Source organism: Orcinus orca, chromosome 8 (genome assembly GCF_937001465.1).
Source record: "Orcinus orca chromosome 8, mOrcOrc1.1, whole genome shotgun sequence".
NCBI classification, from domain to species: Eukaryota; Metazoa; Chordata; class Mammalia; order Artiodactyla; family Delphinidae; genus Orcinus; species Orcinus orca.
In genome coordinates this window covers 93,399,146-93,414,920 of record NC_064566.1, presented here as the reverse complement: position 1 = coordinate 93,414,920, position 15,775 = coordinate 93,399,146, and the positions used below count along the sequence as shown (strand labels likewise).

At 51.3% G+C, this 15,775-nt stretch overlaps 1 long non-coding RNA gene across 1 annotated transcript in view; it reads left to right on the top strand.

Moving 5' to 3' along the window:
* LOC117202617 (uncharacterized) overlaps nucleotides 1–9,744 on the top strand; it is a 29,290-nt gene extending 19,546 nt beyond the window's left edge. The window contains exon 4 of the long non-coding RNA XR_007479038.1: nucleotides 9,364–9,744. This is a non-coding gene — a long non-coding RNA (uncharacterized LOC117202617). The remainder of the gene's footprint in view (nucleotides 1–9,363) is intronic.
* Nucleotides 9,745–15,775: the final 6,031 nt, after the last annotated feature.

Sequence of the window (15,775 nt, the reverse complement as noted above, 5' to 3'; positions counted from 1 at the left end):
CGCTCAGATTTCTAATTAAGATTAAAGAATGTACCTGGCTTATAAATGGTTCTCAGGAATGTATAATTTGATTAGCCTGTTTTCTCCGGGCGCTTTAATTTCTGGATTAGGGAACGTGGCCTCTGACTACAGGTAGGGCTGCTTGCTCACCACACACAAAGTCTGGGACCTTGCAGGGTATTAGGATGGTGGGGAGGTAAGGCAAGAGGAGGAGAGGGACCCTTGGCCAGAGTGGTCCTTCTCTATTTGTTTCTTCTCCTCTTCATCGTCACTTCTGGATGAGAATGAAGATCCCAGCTCAGGATCAAAAAGTGCCCAAATATTAGCTATAAAATAAATGCACTCACCTGGATCTCATTTACGTTAATTTATTTCTATCCGAAGGCACAGGAGGTGGGTCCTCTTCCCTGTTCCCATTTTGAGCCCAGCCAGCTAATCCCCGGCAGGGCCCAGCCTGTGGGGCTCTGTCTCTTTAGGGCGCATTGCCCCAGTGTCAATTATAATCACTTTGGTAACTCTAGGGCAGATTCAGAGGCTGCCTCTTCCCACAGAGCCCTGGGCGCTGCCAGGGAGGGGCCAGGACGACTGCAGGCTCTGGCTGCCACAGAAGTTGTATCTCCCAGTGGGAAGCATCCTAGGCTCCAGGCCACTCACCTTCCTCCCTCCTCATATCCCTCAACCTCCTGCCCAGGCTGCATTCTGACTTCTGTGACCCCTGGCACTCTTGCTTTCATGGGTCCCTTCCTCCATTAAAAATAAAAATAAATAAAAATAAAAAATTCTGTTTTACAACTGTATTGGTATAAAGATGAAAAAATTGATATTACATGTTAAAACACTTTATCCTGTCTGAAAGTTCATTTGTTTTCTTCTGATTTTAAAAGAAATTCAAACATTTCCTCGGGCCACTAAAAGTATGGTGGGCCCTGTGTGCCCTGTGACTAATGGATAAGTCAGCCCTGTCCTACCCCCCAAAGCTCTTGACCAGCAGCACACCTACTCGCCCACTGACCTAGTGACAAGTAACAGGGCTTGGGGGTCCAGTGGACTAAATGCTGTTCCTCTCTGCAGAAGTCCTCAGAGGAAGCCTGTATTAGCTCTGCCCCCAGGCTGTCCCTAACCTCTCCCTGGCCCCTCTTCACTGCTGCTTCTGAAACCCAAGCCACTCCCATAGAGGGGGCCGAAGCTATCCTACCCCCCCACAACCAGGCCCAATGCCCTGCTTCCCTGGGCATCACCTGTCTTCTGTTTGAATGAGCGTTCTCCCTTCCCCTGCACTCCCCAGGCTGACCGCAGGGGGTCTGCGCAATGCTCAGCTCCTGGTAGGCAGGGCTTCTCAGAGAGGGGTTGGAGGAATGCCTAGGGGAGGGGCTGTGCAGTGAGTGTTTAAAGAAAATTCCAGGGTCTCTAACTTAGACTTCTACATTGGAATCTCTGGCTGGATCTGGGAATCTGCCCTTTAAGGGGCTCCCAGGTGACTCCCTACATGCACGTGAAAGCTGGCGATGACTGGTGTCCGGAAAGGGCTGAACTTGGTCGCCTTGCCCCTCCTTCCTTCTCCCAGGCCCCAGGCCGTTTGCTTCTCAGTTTCACACCTGCTGGGCATTCAACCAACATCCCTAAACACCGTGTTAGGAATGATGGAGAAGAAAGGGATAGTGCGGTCCAACCCCTGTTCCGAGGAGTTTAGAGTCTTCTCTTTCTCAGAGGGTGGGGTACCCTCCATCCAACCCCGCCCCACACCCCTTGTTCAAGAGACTTGTCTTTTCATGCTTCTGAGGAAGAGGTCTAGGGGCTCAGCCGCATCCACCAGCTTCTGAAGATAATAGGAAACGTCTCTGGGCAAAGATGCTTGTTGACAGAAAAATGCTTAATTTTAGGAAAGCAGCGTGAGCTACAGTATAGGCAAGAATTGCATGCATTTAAAGAAATACGATTCCAGGCACTCTAAGAAGGTGAGCTGGAAGGTACTGCACAGGATCTGTAGATGGTACCCAGGGCTCCTGCCCCAGCATTGTCACTAACCAGGGTGTGACCCAGGGCAAATCCCTTAACACCTCTGGGCTTCGGTGGCTCGTTAGGACCTATTGAGATGGTGCATATGGCAGCCCTCTGTAAAAGGTAGTGAACTCTGCACATTATTCATTATTAATTTTCTAAGTGTTGCTGTGGTTGTTCCAAGGGAACAGTAAGGTGAGTTTGCAGAGCGCTGGAGGAGAAGTCTGGAGACGGGCTCAGCTCTGCTTCCACCTGGCTCTGTGTATGGAGACCTTTCACTGATCTGGGTCTTATAATCATCATCCCAATAAAGGTGGGAAAAGGGACTAGATAATATTGTCTCGGCTTTACCACTTCCAAGTGAGTCTAACTCTGGGTGCAAGGCCAAGTTCTGGTAGGATTACTGCCTGGTACACCCAGAACCTGCTTGAGCTGGGGTTTGTGCCCCCATGGTCCTTCAGCGCTGGTCCAGGCCTTACAGGAGGCGGGGACTGGAGACCAGGGTCTCTGGTCAATGGGGCGCGTGGTTCTGGGGGCAAATCGTGCAAAATTTCGGAAGACACGTTGGTTAGGGTCGTCCAGGGTCAGTACCAGGAGGTACTCCCCCCGTCCTCTCGGCCAGCTCCTACACCTCCAAAATGTGGGGTGCTTCCTCAGTGAGGCCTTCCTGGACACCCACTAGCTCTTCCCCGGAGCGGGATGGATACATCTGCAGATTGTTGTGTCTTCTAACCCGCTCCTTTTCCTCCCCCCGTCTTTATTCTTGCGTCCGGATCTCCGGAGGGCCTGGGAAAGGGATTAGAGCTCGGAAGGGTGGGGGGTAGCGGACCTGCGGCGGTCCCCGCGCTTGGGGTCTCTATACCTGCCCGGCAGCTGCAGCGCAGGCTGGCAAGGGGCCTCTCCCGGCTTCCCGCGCTGCTCAGGAAGCGTGTTGGGACGGGGCTAACGATAATTAACACTTGGGGCGCGTTTTGTCTTCGAAGTGCTTTACAAACACGATCTAATTAGCCCGCGGGGAGGAGCGGCGCCACCGAAATGCTTGCTTTATTATTCATTTCTATACCGTCTGGAGCGCGCAGCCCCGGCGCACGAGTGTTGGCGGGGAGGATACCCCGGCTGAGGTGCCTTCTCCCAGCGCCTCCGGGCTCTCGGTAGGGAGGGCTTCGCAGCAAGGCCAAGTGTGACTCCGCACAGGTCAGCCCCTTCTCACGCATCTCATTTAATCTCCGCGGCAATCTAAAGAAATGGGTAGGCTCTGGGGCTCAGAGAGGTTAAGAGACACGTCCAAGACCACACAGCCCATACGGGGACGCTGAAACTCAAACCAGGCCCCCGAACCGCAAAGCGCCAGGTCTTCGTCCCCTCCCCGGTGGCCTCGCGGGCCCCGCTAAGCGAGGCTCTGGGAATCCCGCCCGGCTCGCAGCATCCCGGCGCAGCGGCGAAGGCGGGCGGAGGCTGGCGAAGGCGGGCGGCTGGCGGCAGTGCGCGCGCTCCCGGGCCGGCCGAAACTGTTGCCATCGCAAAGCTCCCCGCTACACCTGAGCCGGGGACAGATGTGCATCAATATTTATTCGGAACTCCCAGGAAACCTGGATGAAGTGTAATTATCTCAGCTCAATCAGCTCGGATTAGCATAACATCAAGTCACCCATCAGACGGAGGGTTTGATTTCGGGGATCAAAGCGCCGCGCTGTAGCCGCTGATTAATCGGGGAGAAGAGAGTGGAGAGAAGAAAGCTGCGCGGGCTCAGCGAGCCGCAGCTGCACCGCTTTGATGCGCCGATTGTGCCAAGTTCCCTTTACGGGCTGGTTCGGCTCCCGCCCCCGCCGCTCCCCGGACCCGCTGCACCCACCGGGTCCCTGGGTTTTAGCGCCGCTTCCCCGGTAGCAAGTCGCTAGCTCTAACGTAACGCGCCACCCCTGCCCACCCCGAGGCTGTGCTGTGAAGCGGGGTGCTTGCCGGTGGAGCTTCTGCTCGGGCGCTGCGGGGCTCGCCCGCATGGGGCCGGACACCGGCGAGGACCACCCTTCTCCTCCTGGTAGCTCTGCTCTGAGAGTGAGCGGTGTACGTCCTTCCGAGGTTGCCCAGAGGCTGAGCTGAGGAGTGAAATGCCGGCGTTCAAGGCCTTCCCCAGGCCGGCTCCAGCCAATTTTCTTTTTTTAAAAACATTTATTGGAGTATAGTTGCCTTACAGTGGTGTGTTAGTCTCTGCTGTATAACAAAGTGAGTCAGCTATACATATACATATATCCCCATATCCCCTCCCTCTTGCGTCTCCCTCCCACCCTCCCTATCCTACCCCTCTAGGTGGTCACAAAGCACCGAGCTGATCTCCCTGTGTTATGTGGCTGCTTCCCACTAGCTATCTATTATACGTTTGGTAGTGTATATATGTCCATGTCACTCTCTTACTTCCTCCCAGCTTACCCTTCCCCCCTCCCCGTGTCCTCAAGTCCATTCTCTACGTCTGTGTCTTTATTCCTGTCCTGCCCCTAGGTTCTTCAGAACAATTTTTTTTTTAGATTCCATATATGTGTGTTAGCATCTGGTTTCTCTTTCTGACTTACTTCACTCTGTATGACAGACTCTAGGTCCATCCACCTCACTACAAATAACTCAATTTCGTTCCTTTTTATGGCTGAGTAATATTCCATTGTATATATGTGCCCCATCTTCTTTATCCATTCATCTGTCAGTGGACACTTAGGTTGCTTCCATGTCCTGGCTATTGTAGATAGAGCTGCAGTGAACATTGTGGTACATGGCTCTTTTTGAATGATGGTTTTCTCAGGGTACATGCCCCGTAGTGGGATTGTGGCTCCAGCCAATCTTTTCCACCTCACCTTCCCCATCCCCTCCCACCACACAAAAATCGCTGAGGTTTTCTTAACTTGCTCTGCTTCCTTGATTCTGTACCTTTGTGCAATCCATTTTCCCGACTGGGATGCCCTTCTGTCCCATTTCTTTTCGTAACCAACTCTGACATCTTTAGCACAGCCCAAAGCCTCTTGCCCTGGCCGAAGGCAGTCCTCATGCTTCTAGTGGGTTCAGCAAGTGAGGGGAGCCTCTGTCCTGGCATCCTGGCATTGTGCTGTCACGATCTGGATTATCGCCCCCCACCCCAATTCCCAGCAGGCTTGTACTGTGCACTGGGAGGGCCCAGTCAGCCCTGGAGAAAAACATTTTCCAGGGGATGAAGATGGGCAGATTTTACTGATAATCCACATGGTTGCCTTGCCAACGTCAAGCTTCCCCCTCCCAATTTGGACTGGCTCCCCCCTCCCTCAGCAGATGTGCTGAGGGCAGGAACCCTGGCTTACCCATGCTTGTGTCCCCTTGGATACAGTCCTTGGCACAAAGCAGATGTGGATTCTAGCTCTTGCCCTTTGTTAACTCTCTGTTTTCTTGAACAAGTCACTTGACCTCCCAGGAACTCAGATTGCCAAGCTGCACAGGTTTTTGTGGCTGTAACATCCTGTGTTCTGGGATCTTCCTTCATAAACCCTGTTCAGTGAAGCCACTCCCAGGACCCAGTGCCCCACCTGGTGTTGGGGAATCCTAGAATCTTAGGGTCAAAGGGAAGCTCACGACCCCTTCCTCATCCTCTGACAAGTCTTTATCCTTTGCTAGAGGGGACAGCAGAGTAGAATTCGGTACTGAGGGTCTGCCCTGCCACTGGTCCACATGGGAGCTTGGCCAGCATGGTGAGGGCAGGGGACTGGAGGACCCACATGGCCACTCTTCAAGGTTCTCTCTGGCTGATAAGATGAAGGCATCAGCTGTGGCATCACCTAGGGTGTCCGGACACCAGGATTCTCCTGGCTGGAAGGGCCTGGAGAGCAATGGAGACCCAGGGAGGTTTCAAAGCTGAGACATGTATGTATCCGTTGGCATTCTCTGGAGTGCAAGCCCTTGAGGGCAGGGACCATCTCTAGTTTATTCCCTACTGTGCCCCATAATCAAAGCTCAGTGCCCGACACATAGTAGGTGCTCAATAATTTGACGTAGAATAAATAAATAAAACTTCATAAAGGAATGAAAGAGAAAGGAAGGCAAGATGGAAGGAAGGAAGGAAAGAAGGAAGGAAGGAAGAAAAGAAGGAAGGATTAAAGGATTACAACCACAGTAGGGGGCTGGGTCTTGAGAGTGGGTGGGCATGTGTCCAGTACACTGGCAGAAAGATGATTTATCTCCATTTCAGATCTCTGCTATGCAACATCGTGGATTTTTCTCTCCCCTTTAATTAAGAACTAAATATAGACCTTAATTAAGACACTGATGAATTTAATTTAGAGTGGCATTAGGGCCTTAACTTGCACAACTCAATGCTGTGTTTGTATAATGTGGGATATAAGCTAAATGAGTGCTTGTTTGTTACCACCATAAATAATTCACTTGCAAATCCCTTTTGAAACATCGCTAACACTAACCTGCCCCAATCTAGAGGATGCTTTTGGATGCCCACTGCCTAGCCCCTCTTCATCTGTCTATATCACAAGAAGGTCCTATCTTGTTCCTACCAAACTGGAATCCTGTTTTGCCCACTTCAGCTGCCTTGCCCACCTCTGCCTTTGTTCACCCAAGTCCCTCTGCTGGGAATGCCTTTTTCCTCACTTCTCACCCTGAGTTTGTCAGGAGAGCTCCTCCCCTTCCTTTAAGTTCCAGGGCAAGTGCGTGGATTTGATGAAGCCCTCTCTGTTCTCTCTTCCTGCCTCCTGATCTCTAAGCACTTAAGGTGAGAGCTCCAAACTCCCACAGAGTTTCATTAATTTCAGCACCTATGCTGCCATGCACTGTTATTGTTTCATTACCTGTTATCTCCCTGGCCCTAATTGGGTTATGAGTGTCAGGCATGGGTCCTGTGCACAGTGGGGAGAAGCTGTGACTTTGACGTTTGTCCATGGAGCCCAAGGAGCCAACCTCCCATCTCAATCCTGGATGCCAGGTGCTGTGCTGGGACCTGGGAGACCCTTACAGTTTCTGCAGTGGGTCAGGGCATGGCAAGGGCTGGTGGTCCAGTTGTGTTGTGTGGAGGGGCAGAGCGTGAAATGGGCCCATCATTGTTCAGACTCCAGTCTGATGCCGAGAGAGGATGTATAGCATGGAGATTAAGAGCTGTTGCTCTAGGGTCTGGCAGTCTGGGGCTGGACTCAGTTATTTCATTTGTAAAATTGGGTTGTTCTGAGGTTAAGTGGGATTTTGCTCTCAGTGCGATACATGACACATAGTAAGTGATCAATAAATGGTACTGATGTTGATGATGGTGTTTGGTTGACATGCTAACCTGGTTGGAGATTGGGCAACTTGCGGTCAAATGGAGGAGCAGAATGTATCATTCCTACTTTGTACGTAGAAAATTGGGGTACGGCGGGTGATTGGCCTCTTCAGGAGCTCCACACTTTTTGTCCATAGTCTCTGTGGCTCAGGGCCCTTTCTCTACCCTCTGTGCTCCTCAAGTGTGAAATGAGGGAGTGGGCTGGAGTGATTTCACCCCCTCCCTTTGTAGTCTTGGACGACTCAGCCACCTGACTCCTCCTCCTCTATTTCCTAACCTTGTGTTGGTACAATTTCATCATAACTGTCTAGAGAGTGGGGATCCTGTTTTCTAAGCACAAGCCCCTGCAGTGTCAGGCGCATTGCTCTGTCATCTGGCAAGTGATAACCCTCTGTGATTTGAAGAGTGAAACCATTTCCCTGAACCTACTGCCGTGCTACAGCACTGCTGTTCCAGACTCTGAACAAAATGTGCACCTTTTAAAATTTGTAGATTCAGTTGCCTTCTTTCTCTCATTGCCAGCACAGTATTGAATACTGTCAGTGAGGCTCTGGACCAGTGCTTCTCAACTTTGGCACTACTGACATTTTGGGTCAGATAATCCTTTGTTGTAGAGGCTGCCTGTGCTTGTACGAAGTTTAGCAGCAACCCTGGGCTCTACCCACTAGATGCCAGTAACAACACCTACCCACGCCCCACCCCCAGTTGTGACAACCCCAAACACCTCCAGACACTGCCAGCTGTTCCCTACGGGGGCAAATTGCCCCCAGATGGGAACGATTGCTTTATACTAAGCACAGGCCCTGTGCATACTCTTATTTATTTACCTGCCAAAGTTGTGATATAGACACTGGTCTAAGACTCAGTCTGTAGATGAGGAAACAGACTGAGTAGAGATTGTGGAAACAGGCATATTGTCAGTTGGAATCTGGACACTCAACCTCCCTTAGCCTCAGTTTCTCACCTTTAATATGTTGACAATCATACCTCACTCTTAGGGTGACTGTCAAGTTCTTAGCACAGTGCTTGACACTTGGTAGGTGATCAATAAATATTAGCAAATATTCTTTGGTAGATGCACATTCAGACTCAATAAACTTTTTAAAAATTGAAGTATAGTTGATTTGCAATGTTGTGTTAGTTTTAGGTGTACAGCAAAGTGATTCAGTTATACACATATATATTCTTCTTCATATTCTTTTCCTTTATAGATTATTATAAGATATTGAGTATAGGGCTTCCCCGGTGGCGCAGTGGTTGAGAGTCCGCCTGCCGATGCAGGGGACACGGGTTTGTGCCCCGGTCCGGGAAGATCTCACATGCCGCGGAGCGGCTGGGCCCGTGAGCCATGGCCGCTGAGCCTGCGCGTCTGGAGCCTGTGCTCTGCAACGGGAGAGGCTACAACAGTGAGAGGCCCGCGTACCGCAAAGAAAAAAAAAAGATATTGAGTATAGTTCCCTGTGCTATACAGTAGGTCATTGTTGTTTAGTTTATAAATATATATATATATATCTTCAACAAACATTTTTAATGCCAGTAATAGCAACAGTTCATGTATGTGGAGTACTCATTATAATATTCAAGGCACTGTTTAAATGTATTAACTCATTGGACCCTCACAGGAATCCTATGCGGTAAATGTTATTCTTGTTATTCAGATTAGGAACAGAAGCACAGAGAGTTAAATAACTGGCTAGTAACTTGAAAACGGGGATTTGAACCCTAGACCATGCTCTTTATTACACACCGTGCCGTGGCACCGAGCTCTTAATAGGACCTTTTACATTCATTTCATTTATGAGCCCATCTCCAGAATCACCTTTTTCTAGGATTGCACTGTCCAGTTTGTGGCTATTTAAATTAGAATTAATTAACATGTAAAATCCAATTCCTCAGTCACACTAGCCACATTTCAAGTGCTCAATACCCCCAGGTAGTTGGTGGCTAGACATTGGGGCAACTCAGATACAGAGCACCCCCATCATTGCAGAGATTTCTGCTGGAAAGCACTGTTCTAGGACTGTGGGAAATGGAGTTCTTTCCCTTAAGAGTTTTTGGATATCTGTTTGTTTGTTTATTTATTTATTTAGGCCGTACCACACAGCATTCGGGATCTTAGTTTGAACTTGCGCCCCCTGCAGTGGAAGTGCGGAGTCTGAACCGCTGGACGGCCAGGGAAGTCCCTGGATGTCTCTTTAGGTAATTGATGTCATTCAGTCAACACTGTGTCCAGAATTGTACAACCACTAGAGTATTCTGTTCATTTGACATTTATTAAGGTCCTGCTATGTATCTGGAACCACATTTGGGACTGAAGATATAAAGATAAATAAATAAATAGGGTCCCCGCTCATAAGTGTGGTTTGTAATAGCGTTAGATTGTTAGCGTACAGAGCCCAATGTTGCGTTTGTGCCTTGTGGTCCGGGAGCTAAATGAATGTGAGAGGCACTAAATTTGTGCAAGAACCGAACGTCAGGATAGCCGGGGCCGGGGTGAGGGTCAAGTGCCTCTCTGGGAGCTGGGTTAGAGGAGGGGCCCGGGGGACCGTCCTCGAAGGGTACTTGTAGTCCTTGTGCAGGCGGGGACTGGGCAATGTTCTCCGGCATCTGGAGTTGTTCAAACGCTCTTTGGCTGGATTTCTGCTGTAAAAACTTGCAGCAAGGAGAGCTGAGCAATTAGAGCAGGTGGGTGCAATTTAAAGGAGATTTTGTCAGTTGGTGAAGAAGTTACAATCCAGGTGAACCCATAGTTGGGCACAGTGAGTGGGGTTGGAAGTGTAGGGATGGCAAATGTTAGGGAGTCACCTCTGCTTCCACCTCCGGAGACCCCAGCGTCCGTCTTCCCACATTCCAAGCTGAGCCCTTCCTCTCACCCCCCTTGAGCTCTCAACCCCCGCTCGGTACCATGTCGGCTGACCTTGCCCAATTGCCCATCTTCCGGCTCCAATTCAACACTTCCCTAGCTCAGAAATTGCTTGGTGATATTGGGAACAATGAGGCCTGACTCTGTTAGTTCAGAGTAAAATGGTTTTTTTTTAAAGGTTATTGCACTCCTGGTGATGTATGGACAAGTCAGGAGAGCAGAGGGAAAGTCGGGATGGGAGGGAGAGGTGAGTTGGGACTCCAGAGTGGCTGGAGCCCTGGGGCTGGCGGGGCGGTGAGGCATGTGCTGCTACTGCTGATACTTGGCCTGTGGTCCTGCCAAGCAGGGCCCTGTCTGAGCCGGATTAGAGGAAAACCCTGGGTGCTTGGCTGGGAGAGGGTGAAGCTGTCAGGGCTGCCAAGGGGCCAGGGGCTGTGGAGAGCTTATTCCTTCTTGGGGGCAAGAGAGGGATCAAATGTAGCTTCATCTCATCCTTCATCTGGTGACAAGAGTGAGGCAGTGAGATGGGCCGGAGTGAGAAGGTTTGCATGGGACCTCAACGAGACCCAGAAACTGCAAGTGACTTGCCTAGGGTCACACAGCATGTTAGTGGCACTGTCACTAGAACCCCGGGCTGTGTGTGTATGTGTACGTGTGTGTGTATGTGTATACATACGTGTGTGTGTGTGTGTGTGTGTGTGTGTGTGTGTGTGAACAGTTCATTCCTTCTCTTGGTGGGCAGTGTTTCATGGTATGCATGTTCCATAGGTTGTTTAACCGTCCACTTGTTAATGAAAAATTGGGTTGTTTCCAGATTTGGCTATTATTATTATTATTATTATTTGCGGTACACGGGCCTCTCACTGCTGTGGCCTCTCCCGTTGCGGAGCACAGGCTCCGGACGCGCAGGCTCAGCGGCCATGGCTCACGGGCCCAGCCACTCCGTGGCATGTGGGATCTTCCTGGACCGGGGCACGAACCCATGTCCCCTGCATCGGCAGGCGGACTCTCAGCCACTGTGCCACCAGGGAAGCCCTGGCTATTATTATTAAATTAATAGATATAATAATTTAGAGCAGTTTTAGGTTTACAGAAAAATTGAGTTGAAAGTACAGACAGTTCCCATACACCCCTCCCCACCCAGTTTCCTATATTATTAGCATCTTGCATTAGTGTGGGCCATTTGTTAAAACTGATGAACCAATATGGATACATTATTATTATTAACTAAAGTTCACAGTTTACATTAAGGTTCACTCTTGGCCTTGTACCTTCTACGGGTTTTGACCAACGCATGTCGGTATCATACAGAATATTTTCACTGCCCTAAAAATCCCCTGTGCTCTACCTATTCATCCCTCCCTCCCTCCCTCCTAACCTCTGCCAACCACTGATCTTTTAACTGTCTCCATAGTTTTTCCAGAGCTCTTTTATTTGCTTCTCTCTAGAATTTTCTAAAGGTCTCCCCTCTTGGCTCTCTAGACCCAACCACACCTAGCCATAGAGGCTTCTTGGAACCCAGGCCTCATGGGGAGGTAGTTTGGGGTGTGTGTGAGCAGCCTGCACACAAGTTTGAGTTGCTTTCTTTTAAAGACCAACTGTTGCTGGAACTGGCTGATCTAGCCCCATCCCACTGGTTGAGCTGTGGCCTGAAGAGGGCTTGGTGCTCCAGGCCCTGTTTGGGGCTGAGGGAAAGCAGAGGAGGGGAGGGGTGGCCCTGTCAACTGAGAGCTCAGCTCTGGGGCCTTTTCCAACCCTGAGGCCCTCAGAGACCCCAAGCACTCAGCTCCTTTACAACTGAGCTTAGAAGCCAGCTGCCTGGGCCCTCTCTATCCCAGAGCCTCTGGCTCAGCCTGGGGCTGCCTCCCGGCCTGCAGGCTTCCCCTCTAAGTCCCACTTTCATTTCTAAACAGACAGGAAAACAAGCAATTGATTTTTGGATATTATATAAGCTGGGTGAGGGAAACTTTAATAAGGAAAAGAGCAGAGGGAGGGGTCTGAAGACCTTAAAACTACAAAAAGCCCACCATTTCCAACCCAAATGGAGAGAGCTACAAAGCTGCTATGATCAGAGAGATAGTGCAGGTGGCCTCAGGCCCTTGGGAGAAGCCTGGCTCAGCCACCCAGGGCTCTGTGTCGTCCCACTGGAGCTGTGCCTAGGCAAGTCTGTTCTCTCCCTCCTCTTGGGGCTCCCAAGCTTATCTCTTCTGTTCCCGGGCCATCCTGCACTTCCATGGCCACGCTTCATTTGGTTCTCAAACCACCCTTGGAGGCAGGCTGGGACTTCAGAGAGTCAGGGACACACAGGATGTGAGGGTGGGAGGGGACCGCAGGGACTAAAGTCAGCGCTTCTCATCATACAGGTAAAGGAACCTGGGGTGAGACAGTGCTGTTAGCGCATAACAGGGGCTGCGGCGCATGTGTCCCAGCGCCTGGCCGTGCCCACTCCATTGTCGTCAGGTGAGCTGGTGAATGCATAGTCTTTGCAGCATATTTTTTTTTTTTACATCTTTATTGGAGTATAATTGCTTTACGATGGTGTGTTAGTTTCTGCTTTATAACAGAGTGAGTCAGTTATACATATACATATGTTCCCATATCTCTTCCCTCTTGCGTCTCCCTCCCTCCCACCCTCCCTATCGCACCCCTCCAGGCGGTCACAAAGCACCGAGCTGATCTCCCCGTTTGCAGCATATTTTTACACTCTGGGTTTCTGGAGCTTGGAGGCTGGGGTCGCTGGGAAGGCCCAGGTGAGGATTTCCAGCCCCTGCTCCTTGGAAGGCTCTAGATCTCTAGCCCTCCAGGCCAGGACCTCCACAAAGTCTTGGACAGGCTGGTCTTGTCTCTTCTGGCCAGCCTAGAACTCTCATCCCATCTTCCACACTAAGGCTGATCCCTTCCATGGGAACCACGGCAGAGAGCACGGAGAAGGAATGCAGGCCTGGGAGTCAGGCTTTAAAAAAGCCACGCGGGTTGTCGGAGTCGATGAAAAAGTCATACTTTGACATCTTGTCTCGTCCCCTTGCCAGGTCCTAGGTTTCCTAGGTGCCGAACTGGGAAACTCAGATTTCTACGAGGAAACCTACACTTTGAAACCCATGGGGAGCTGCTGTCCCTGGCATCCTGCTTCCTTTCCTCTCTGCCTTTGGTGGCCTCACCGGTGACTTCTCCCTTGATGTCCCCTTTGGTTGTTTCTCAAATAGGACTTTGTGGAGGGGAAGACCAAGACTCATTTCACTGCCGGGCTCCAGGCTTGATCCTGCAGCACCAGGCATGGGGGCAGCAGAGATGGAAACCATCCCTGCCGGGTGCCAGCTCACCTGCCACCTTCCTCCATCTGAGGCAATGCGGGGGCCTTCCTGTTAACACTCCGCTTGCCAGTGGGGGGGCAGGCCTGCTCCGTCTCCTTTGGCCTGGCCTGGGAATCCAACACTCGGCTCGGGTGGCTGCAGACGTGTAGAGGGGGTTCCAGTTTTCATCTATAGGGAGAGTGAAACCTGTGGGGGAGATGGACCCAGGATAGCAAAGAGATAAGAAATACTGAGGACCAGGATATTTGACCCTATTTAACCCTATAAGCTCTCCTCTTCCCCCAGCTCTTGCATTTATTCAAGTAACTGAAGGCTAAGTTGCTGGGCCATGCATCTTGGGAGGGGAACTTGAGTGACTAGGACAGAACCTGCGGTCGGAGAGGGGAGAGCAGAGCAATGTCAACCTCCCGCATCACATCACATGGTAAATGGTACCGTGAGAGAGAGACCTCTGCCCTCCACCCCACCCCCAACGCAGCCTACCAAGCGGGGGTCGGGGACAACTGCAGGAGCTGGTCCTCGTGTGGGATTTGATTTACTGTGTACCTTGGCACCACTTCAGGAGGGGTCTTTCTCCACCTGCCCCGGGGTTTACTAAGGCTTTTATACAGCCTTCAGCCCAAAGCTCATTCTCAGGTGGGTCGCGTGCTATTTACAGAACAGGCAAGTCTCGCCACTTGAAAAGAGCTGGCTCCTGGACTCACCTGCTGGCATCAGATCCCAGCTCTGCACTTAGAGGCAGGGATGGGGGCTGGGGGTCCAGCTGTGGCTCCCCGGGGAAGGGAGTAAAAGCCCCTGTGGGGTAATCCCACAGGGATTCATTCTTCTCTTGGGCATTTTGAGGGCCTTTGAGTCCAGCTTACTGCTGGGGCAGTTTGTCAGGGACTGCCAGCTGCCCCGGTGCCCAGCTCTCTCAAGCCCTTCTTAGCAGAAAGTAACTACTAGGGCATGTTTTAGGCCAGGGAGCCGGCAGTGTCCTGGATTTCCTTCCCGGGAATTCCTTTTTCCCCTTCTTTGCAAAGCCTGTTGAAGCAGATGGATGTCCTGTATTTGCCAGGTGGGTGGGACCACCTGTTAGCCCTTCTCCCTGGTCTTGCTGCAGGGGGCACCTTCCCAGCAGGCTTTCTCTGTCTGCCAACACCAAGCATGCCACCAAAGCAAGTAGGGGACCACTCCTCTTAGATCAAATTTGGCCTATGCCTACCCTCTCCCCCCATCCTTCAGGCAGGAAGGAGGCAGCATCCCTGGGCTCTGATTGGCTGAGGGCTTTCCTGTGCACCTCTCTTCCGGGTGGCAACCAACCTCGCCACTCTGTGCTGCACTCTCGCAGGCCTGTCCTGGCTGCTTGCAATGAATATTGGCCTGATCAGAGCCCAGCCAAAGCCCCTTTGCCTAGCGAAGAGGCTGGGCATCGGGTCTCCCACTCCCCAGGACCTGCAAACCTGCTGTGAAGAGCTGGATTCAGGAGCCCACAGTCTGGCTATGGGAAAGATGGTTTGGCAAAATGGGTTTCAGCTTTGGTGTGAGCCAGCCTAGATCATCGGGGCGCTGGGCATGTTTAGAAAGTTCTTCCCTGCATACAGGGGTCGGGAGGTGGGGAGGCAGGGGGCAGGCCCCTCCTCAAGGGAGCACGCAGAAAGTTTGAAGCCATCCTGCCCGCCACTCCCTGGGGGTTTTGCAGAAGCCTCACCCACCCTGCTGCCCGGCCAGGCCCTACCTCCTCCACTGCTCCTCCCCGCCACCCTGCCTCCCTTGGGTGGGGTGGGTCTCCCAGCTGGCCTGCATAGACCAGAGGCCCCTGTGGGCAAGGCCGTGTTAGAGCAACCCTCCACACTTGGAGATTCCCGTCAACCCAAGTGCATGCGTCACCACATCTCACAACAAATTTCACTTGTCATTCATGTTTTATTAGTATAAGTGCCTTAAAAGCAGATCAGAGATTCAACTAATTTGCTCATTAGTAAAAGGAAATTAGCCGTTTGAGATCTGTTCTAATAAAATTAGCTTGGTGACAAACGCTTTGTTGCCATGTTTATTAGATTACCATACTCCCTGTATTTTATAGGCCAGAGCGGCCCTTCAGCAACTCTTCAGGGTATGCTCAGAGCTCCTCTCTTACTTGTTTTTGTTCTTCCTTTCAGGCCTTGGAGAATATTTTTTCCCTTTCAAGGCTAATTGGGAAGACTTGACCCAAATCTCTGTCCATTCGCACCTCCCACAAGCCCTACGGTCTCTCTCCCCTCCCCTCTGCTCCGTCTTCCCCAGCCTCTTGGCTTGGCCCTGTCCCCAGCCCCATCCCCTCAGTTTTCTCTGTGGCTGGTCCTTTTA